Source organism: Mytilus galloprovincialis, chromosome 3 (assembly GCF_965363235.1).
Source record: "Mytilus galloprovincialis chromosome 3, xbMytGall1.hap1.1, whole genome shotgun sequence".
Lineage (NCBI taxonomy): Eukaryota > Metazoa > Mollusca > Bivalvia > Mytilida > Mytilidae > Mytilus > Mytilus galloprovincialis.
The window spans coordinates 111,948,283-111,958,059 of record NC_134840.1 but is presented as its reverse complement, the minus strand read 5'-3'; positions in this window follow the sequence as shown (position 1 = coordinate 111,958,059).

Genomic DNA, 9,777 nt, shown 5'->3' with positions numbered 1-9,777 from the left:
AGTAAAAGTGAATGGAAATCTATGAAATTTTAACACAAGGTTTATGACCACAAAAGGAAGGTTGGTATTGATTTTGGGAGTTTTGGTCCCAACATTTTAGGAATTAGGGGCCAAAAAGGGCCCAAATAAGCATTTTCTTGGTAATAGAAATCTATGAAATTTTGACACAAGGTTTATGACCACAAAAGAACGGTTGGGATTGATTTTGGGAGTTTTGATTTCAACAGTTTTAGAAATTAGGGGCCAAAAAAGGGCCCAAATAAGCATTATTCTTGGTTTTCGCACAATAACTTTAGTTTAAGTAAATAGAAATCAATGAAATTTTAACACAATGTTAATGACTACAAAAGGAAGGTTGGTATTGATTTTGGGAGTTTAGGTCCCAACAGTTTATGAATTAGGGGCCAAAAAGGGACCCAAATAAGCATTTTTCTTGGTTTTCGCACCATAACGTTAGTATAAGTAAATAGAAATCTATGAAATTTAAACACAAGGTTTATGACCATAAAAGGAAGGTTGGTATTGATTTTGGGAGTTTTGGTCCCAACAGAATAAGGGGCCCAAAGGGTCCAAAATTAAACTTTGTTTGATTTCATCAAAATTGAATAATTGGGGTTCTTTGATATGCCGAATCTAACTGTCATGACTGTGTATGTAGATTCTTAACTTTTGGTCCCGTTTTCAAATTGGTCTACATTAAGGTCCAAAGGGTTCAAAATTAAACTTAGTTTGATTTTGACAAAAAATGAATCAGTTAGGTTCTTTGATATGCTGAATCTAAAAATGTACTTAGATTCTTGATTATTGGCCCAGTTTTCAAGTTGGTCCAAATCGGGGTCCAAAATTAAACTTTGTTTGATTTCATCAAAAATTGAATAAATGAGGTTCTTTGATATACCAAATCTAACTGTGTATGTAGATTCTTCATTTTTGGTCCTGTTTTCAAATTGGTCTACACTAAAGTCCAAAGGGTCCAAAATTAAACTTAGTCTGATTTTAACAAAAATTGAAATCTTGGGGTTCTTTGATATGCTGAATCCAAAAATGTAGTTAGATTTTTTATTATGGGCCCAGTTTTCAAGTTGGTCCAAATCAGGATCTAAAATTATTATATTAAGTATTGTGCAATAGCAAGTCTTTTCAATTGCACAGTATTGCGCAATGGCAAGAAATATCTAATTGCACAATATTGTGAAATAGCAATTTTTTTTTAATTAGAGTTATCTTTCTTTGTCCAGAATAGTAAGCAAAAAATATCTAATTGCAAAATATTGTGCAATAGCAAGATTTTTTTTTAATTGGAGTTATCTTTCTTTGTCCAAAATCAACTTAAATCTTTGTTATATACAATATACAATGTATATTCACTTTTTACTACCAACTGATAAATTAAAATAATCTTTACCATTCAGTGATAACAAGCAGTTTTTTTTACATCTTAATATTTTATGATGTATTTGAATGAGTAGTTATTGTTGCAAACTCCATTAGAAATTTTAATTGAGATTAGTTTTGAAATAAGGGAAAGGGGGATGTGATTAAAAAAATTGGGTTCAATTTTTCTCATTTGAAATTTCATAAATAAAAAAGAAAATTTCTTCAAACATTTTTTTGAGAGGATTAATATTCAACAGCATAGTGAATTGCTCTAAGAGAAAACAAAAATTTTAAGTTCATTAGAACACATTCATTCTGTGTCGGAAACCTATGCTGTGTCAACTATTTAATCACAATCCAAATTTAGAGCTGAATCCAGCTTGAATGTTGTGTCCATACTTGCCCCAACCGTTCAGGGTTCAACCTCTGCGGTCGTATAAAGCTACGTACGCCCTGCGGAGCATTTGGTTCATATATTTTAACAAAAAAGTATACAAGTGTATCTTTTCACAATGACTTAAAGCTATCATGATTACCCTATTTTATAGTGAGATAATAGATTCATTTAAACACATATATATATTATTAAAAGTGCCCTTTCCTTATGTATGTGTCTGAAGATTCCAGATACATGTACATGTTTTATACACTTATTTGTTTTCAATCATCTTGTTCAATACATTTATCTGTTTTGTTTCATGGCATCACCATCTACAATGTGGGAGGAGTTATTTAAAAGATCCATTTTAACATGTTTAATGTAAAATTCTTGACACACTAGTTTTCAATGAAAGAAATATTCAAGCTTTGATTCAAAGTTGATGTTATAATCTGAAAAAAAATCTTGACAATTTATTTTCTTGAAAATTATGTAGGTTGTAATTCTTGGGATTTAAATTCTATCATGAAACTTTCGAAGGGAGTAAGTTCATGCATCAGCTATTTTTAGAATTAATGCAAAATTTCATAGTTGCCGAGCAGTTTCTAATATTTCAGACAAAACTGCTAAATTTTATGAAGAAATTGCTACTTTGATTCCCAAATTTTTGCATTTAATAAAATGACATCATAGTTTTTGTCCTTCCAGTAATCTGATTAGTATTTGATAGCGTGGATTTATTATTTTTCTTGGATACCAATTTTCGTTGATTTCGTGGGTACAGGTAAACCACGAAATAAAATGTTCAAAAATGACAAATTTTGTGTAAAGTGTATGCAGGTTTGGGCAAATCCACAGAATTAAATATACACGAACATCAATGAACGTGCAAATATTCCTCAATCCACGAAAATAGGTACAGACAAAAATAAATGATTCTACAGTATGCTAATTTCTTGCCAGACATGGCCAATACATCGTTTTTGTTGAGCCTTCGACGTCCACAAATATTCACTCTGTGGTTAAAGTTTTTGAAATTTTAATTACTTTCTTAAACTATACTGGATTTCTACCAAACTTGGACAGAAGCTTGTTTATGATAATAAGATAGTATCCAGAAGGAAATTTTGTAAAAATAAAATTCCATTTTTTCCGAATTTTACTTATAAATGGACTTAGATTTTCTTCCAGTTAACCATACATACATGTGCAGTCTACAGTTGTTTTTAAAACATTTATTAGATTCATAAACTATCCTGGATTTTAACCAAACTTGGACAGAAGCTTCTTACAATAAGAAGATTGTATCAAGAGGAATATTTTTATTGAGTTTTTTCCTCATTTTTGTTGAGTCTGCGATTTACAGCAAAAGTAGGCGAGACACTGGGTTCCGCGGAACCCTTACAAATTTTTTAATAATTTACTGTGTAATTAATAATTATGCATGATAGGTTGAAAGTTATTTGTAAGTGAATTCAATACTTGTGCATTGCCTGGGATTTTGAAATGCAAGGAATGATTGGGGTATAAAAATATGGTCACTTTTACTACCTCTGTTCTAGTTGAAAAAATTGACAGAAAAAGCAATTTTAAATTTGGTCATCTTCTTGAGTGCCCTGGATGTATAACTCTACAGCTATCTGCAGTCAGAATGGGGACTTTAAATCTGATCCATTTTTAGCCATTGTGTCAAGATAAATTTCCTACCTTTTTCGCAATCAAACACACAGCTTTCGATAACCCTCTGTTGGGAAAATATGGTGCCTTTCCAACATAAGCTCATTTTCGAGTGATAGATAAATTTCCTGCCTTAGTCGCAATCAAACCCAACCTTCCAAAACCTTCCTATAGTATCAATTGTTATTCTTCTTGTCTTGAATATGCATGCAATATTGGGACTAGATATTAAGCAAACATCAATGAATCATTCAATAATGATCATTTACAGGTGACAGATTAAAAATGATGAGTGAAGTGACTTCAGTTTGAAAATTTATTTGTTGAGATAGATAGTAACTTAATCGACCATATGCAAGAAAAGACATGTTAAAAAAAACTATTTTATTCCGTGATTTGGCCAAAATATGTTTTTTTTTTTAAATTTAATATGAAATATTAGCTATCGGATTTGAATGTTAAGCTTAAATGTGTTAATTAAGTTTTGATGTTGAGATGTAAGCAATGGATAATTGATGTTGTTGTTTTGCATTGCGAACTTGAATGGATGTTATTTCAGCTTTTTTGAAAGATAACATTTTGTATTGCTATTGATATGCATAAATATATGACATCGTTATTTGTTTTTATTTATTTCATTGTTGTGAAAATGTATATTGTTATGATTTGAATATTTTTTTTTCATGAATAAAACTCAGTCTATATAATTTGAAGTTCTATTTAATCCTATGAAATGGATATATATCTGTCAAACATACAGCAATGACTTCAAGTTATAACATTCCCAAGCCACTCTCCCGTTGAAGGTGAAATGGTAATGGTCTGAGATTTTTTTGACAGATTTCTTGCATACTCTGTTAGATTATTTGTCCTTATATTTTCTTGACTGAATAATAATGGCAGTAATTTGGCAATGTTTAATTTACGGGAGCTGAGGTATAATTGGACCATTTTAGCTTACTTGGCATATAGGCCGTACAGGATCTGGTGAACACTCATTATTTTTCATTCGTCTTTGTTTGTCTGATTATACATCATCTTCTCTGAAACCACTGGGCCAAAATTGCAGAAATAATGTTTGGATTGTTTCTATGAAAAAATTCTTGATTCTGATTAAAACCCAATTTTAAATGGTCACAACTTGAACACGAATTTAAATAATGATAAGGGGGTCTTCTGTAACTATTGTAAGACTACACTAGGATGACCTGCTTTTAATTTAACTACTGGGACAATTTAAACCAAACTTGGTCTCAATCATTATTGGGGTATCTTATACTATCTATTTTGATTTTAACCTTATCTTTACATGATTTCCAAACCACAGGAGATACAGGTGAGCGACACAGGCTCTTGGAAGCCTCTAGTTTTAGGTATTTGAACAATAACACCTTGAGGTGGCGGCATGTTGCTTCCCTAAATCTCAACGGCTGTAAAATGTAATTTAGTTGTAGTCGAATTTTGAATTTAATGATTTCAACTGAACATAAGTAAAAAAATACTTCCTCGCTAAAATATAACATGATTTACATTCATAATCACAATCAGGAAACTTTTCTTACGATTTCATTGTACTGTTGTGTCATCTAATGTCTAAATCACAATTTCTATATTTTGCAAAATTGAAAGAAAGTCCTTGCATCACTAAACTAATCCATAAATGAAATAGCTATTAAAGGAAGCTATTATTAATTAAGCTAAATTAAATGCATTTATTGCAAACATGCACTGACAATGAAACTAATTTTTGGAAAGTTTGCTATAGCTTGCTATTGCTACTTTCCTTAGGCGTCGGCTTCAAACTTCCGGTTGACAGATTATCGCAATATATTCTGCTCCGAGATGGTGTAGTACTAGTGTTTGAGTTCTGATTCTTGGAAGATTCTTTTAAAATTTTGAGTTACTACTGTTTTGAATGAAAAGATTACAGCTTGAATAAAAAAGAAATGAATGTTCACCGACGATTCAGATGAATTTAACTTCATTTTTTAAAATGAGTATCACAAACACTACTTCGCGGATCTGCCATGCGCTGAAGAGAAAATCACAAGAAATCTACGCGAGATTACGTTTTCATTCATTCATGAATATTTCATGAATGAACATTTTCCCGCTCTACTTTTACCTGTTTACTATATGTACGTACGTAAACGTGGTAAAATCCCGAGTGTATCGAAAAAATCGGGAATGACTGATTAAAATGCGAGAACAAGTTGACATTTTGACCAAGCCGTCGGATAATTGAAAAATGATAACGGTTTGTTTAAACAAAACACAGGTGAAAGAATATAAAATACTCGATAATTATATAATATGTCTAACGTCTCACGCCAAGGACGAGTAAAGGTAAATACTCGCTTTGATTAAAAAAAATTAAAAAAATGTATTGTTTTTGTCAAAACATCGATCGGAAAATTTTGATGCCAAAAATCATTTGAAAACTTAATTCCGTTATTTAATTACTAATTGTTTCACATTCCAATGTGGATATAAGGAACTTTACTCGTTCATCATGCTCAAGTGGATCAAACTTACAGCAGAAAAACTTTGACCCAACGTCAGTTCTTCTTCAGTCTTCTTCCAATAATTTACATTATACCACTTCTGGTGTATTATTGTAAATTTGTATCATATAGCATCCGTATTAAAAGCAACCGAGTTAGCATCTACTTCTTCGAATATTATAGCTCAGGGTATCAAGACAAGTTCTGTAGAAATGATTAAGGTTGATGATGTGTACCCTTTGGCTAAAATGGCTGCATCAATTTCACCTCAAAATTTAGATAGATGCCAGACAAACCTGTGCATCTGGAAAAGTTTTAAGGCAAACCATGCCCTATATAAATAGTTTTCAATTGCTTTGTCATCCAAACACAGAGGCAATGATTACCGTAATATATCAAATGAATGGCTTAAAACAAAAATTCTCAAATGTTATTTACTCATAAGACAATGCTTAATTTCACAACAGCAATTAAAATGTGTTACAGGTTATACAGTAAGCACCTCTATGAATCTAGTGATTATAAACTTTTTATTCCTGTGGTCATACTGCTGTTGTTATGCTCCCACCGTATTGAGTTTTATCCTTGTTCTGCTGTAAGTATGTACCTCCTGCCCTTACTTGTATGTACATGTACCTCCGTACATCCCAAAATTCGTTTCTCAAATTCTGTTCTCGTACTTTAGTTTGCCTGAACCAAAATTGCATGAAACTTATACGCAATGATTATAACCACAATTCACAAGTAAAGTTTGAATTTTAGTTGCGTCACTTTTACCATTCTAGCGTTTTATGCTACTTTACAAATAGGAAAGATGCTGGAAATATCAGTTTCTGTTCTCTAACTTTAGTTTGTCTTAACCAAATGCTATGAATCTTATACAGAATGCTCATTACCACAAACACTGATCAAGTTTGAATTTTGGTGGCGATAGTTATACCATTTTAGAGTTATGCCCCTTTACATATGTAAAAAAATTGCTGAATATTTTCGTTCCAGCTATCTAACTTTAGTTCGCTCAACCAAATGTTATGAAACTTATACATTGTAATACTTTTAACAATAAAACAATGATCAAGTTTGATTTTTGGTGGAGTCAATTTTAACTGCTCTAGGGTTGTGCCTTGTTACAAATGGAACCAGATGCTCTGCTTGTCACATCTTTATACGACCGCAGAGGTCGAGACCCTGAACAGTAACAGTTGGAGCAAGTATGGACACAACATTCGAGCTTGATATAGCTCTGAATTTGGATTGCGATCAAATTTTTGACTTAATATATAGGTTTCTGACACAAAACAAATGTCAAGATCTTACAAATCTATTGCACAATACTGTGTAATTAGAATGTATACACAATGCTTATTACCCCATAACTCAGATCAAGTGCACATTTTGGTAGCGTCACATTTACAGTTCTTGAGTTGTGACCCTTTATAACATTAATGCTAGCGGGGGCATCATTTGTGTCCCATGGACACGTTCCCTATTTTTGATAAAAGCCTTTAATATAAATTCACTTTCATTACAGTTGTATTGATTTAAGTTACTGTTACTGTCTTATTTATAAAAAAGGATGCGGTATTTTTTGCAAAGAACCAATGCTATCCAAAAGAGTTCAAAGGAGGAAAATGTATTAATAACTATAGGCCACCATATGGTCGTCAATAATGAGAAATATTTGTACCATATACATGTAGAAAGCTATAAAAGGCCCCGATAGGAAATATGTGCAGCACTTATCAAACAAAAAAACTTACGTGTTAATTTACTAAAAACAAATATGAAGGATTTATAAACCAATTGAAAAATACTAATTCACAGGCCCTTGATGTTGACATGGCATGGGTACTTAAAAAGAAATTAACAGAGCTTTCTGTATATTTCAATATTTTAGATCTACAGTTTTAGGTTGCAATAGAAAATATCAAAACTTTTTGTGACAAACATGAAAAAAAATATTTTTGATAATTACTGACGAGACAATGGTTTAGTTTAAAACATCCAAGCTGTGATGAAATACATTTTTGAAATAATACACGTCTATAACCTTTTTGGAATAATACGCAGCTACAGTTGCAAACTTTCCAGAGGTGCTATCCAGCACTTTGATTAAATACAACCATTCAAGAGATGATTGTATCCTTACACTTTACAATATTCTAAGCTTGTGTATTTATTATATATCTTTATTCTCACAAACCAAATTACAAAGGTATAGAGATATTTAAACATATTTCTAAACAATTACATAAATAAATAATGTACGAAAGTAGATAGAGGCATTCACAATTGTTCACCCAGAAAAGTTCAATTAATAAGTTTACATAGTTCGTTCAGTTCAGTACATTTTTTGGAATCACTAAGTCATAAAACTTCAATGTGTTTGGTCTATTTCTATAGTAAAATGCAATACCTTGTTTTCTACAGTTATCAAAAGCTGAACAATTAAAAATGTAATGGTATTCATCACCAATGGCATCTGAATTACACAATACACATTTTCTGTTTTCTCTTTCTATGTTTTACCATCTTCCAGTTTCTATTGGAAATTTCATGTTTCAAAGTTCGAAATTTAAGAAATAAGGATATCTGCCTGTAATCCAAAATATCTAATTCATCATTCTCTTACATATACGAAATCTCTTATAGCTTGTGTGATTGTTCCAATAATACGTAGTTCAATTAACCATTTTTATTCTACCAATGTTATGACAAAAAGTAAAATAAACAAAATACCTAACACCAAGGAAAAGTTAAGCGAAAAGTCCCTTCCGAAATTGCAAAATCAAAAGCTCCAACACATCAAACAATTGGAAAACCACTGCTATATCCATGACATGGTAGATACATTTCCTTATATGGAGAATAGTGGATTAAGACAATAACAATCAAAACCAAGGATTACAAAGACTCAAAAAACCAAAGGACATTTACATCATCAGTTATAAATAATAAATAAGAAACAACACGAACTCCACTAAAAACCGGGAGTGAAATCAGGTGTCCCGGAAGGGTAAGCATTTCCTGCACCGTATACGGCACCCGTCGTATTATTTCTTTGTTCAGTTCGGTAATGATGGAAGGTTATTATGACTGAGGAAGAATATCAGATATGATTTCGTACACACTTTTGTCACAATGGTCAATCAGCTCATGATGGCGACCGTAAAAATTCTTGAGTGATGACCTTAATTTGATTGATTCATAGCCCTGTCTTAGCAACTTTTGAGAAAGCAGTATTCCTCGTTCAACAAAATCAACGTACTTTGAGCTAGCTCTAGAGTAACGTATCAATTGAGACACATATACTCCATATGCTGGTGCCTCTGGGATGTTGCTACTCAGAAATGGAAAGTTGACTGTAGGAAAATTAAAATCATCGCGTTTGTCATAAATTTTGGTATTCAACCTACCACCAGTAGTCATTTCGAGAAAAAGGTCTAAATATGAAGCAGATTTATATGTGTCGGTAGTATCTTTAATTTTAAGTTCACGTGGATATATTAAATGTAAGTGAGCACTGAATCTATTATTATTATGAGACAGTATACATCATCAATATACCGAAAGGAGAAATCAAAAGACTGGGCTAATTTCTTTTCTTTTAATATAGGCAAAACAAGTATACCGTTCAATAGTCATAAATCGATTGAGCGAAGCAAATCTGGGTCACAAAACAAAATCGAGGGAAACATCAAATATAACAGGAAAAAAAACGAAGGAACAGAAACACTTGAGATGCAACAAATAGAAATGCAAACGTACATAGAAACTGAACTAGTATAGATAACAACGTACGCAGTATTCCTGACTTAGTGCAAGACATTACAAACTAAT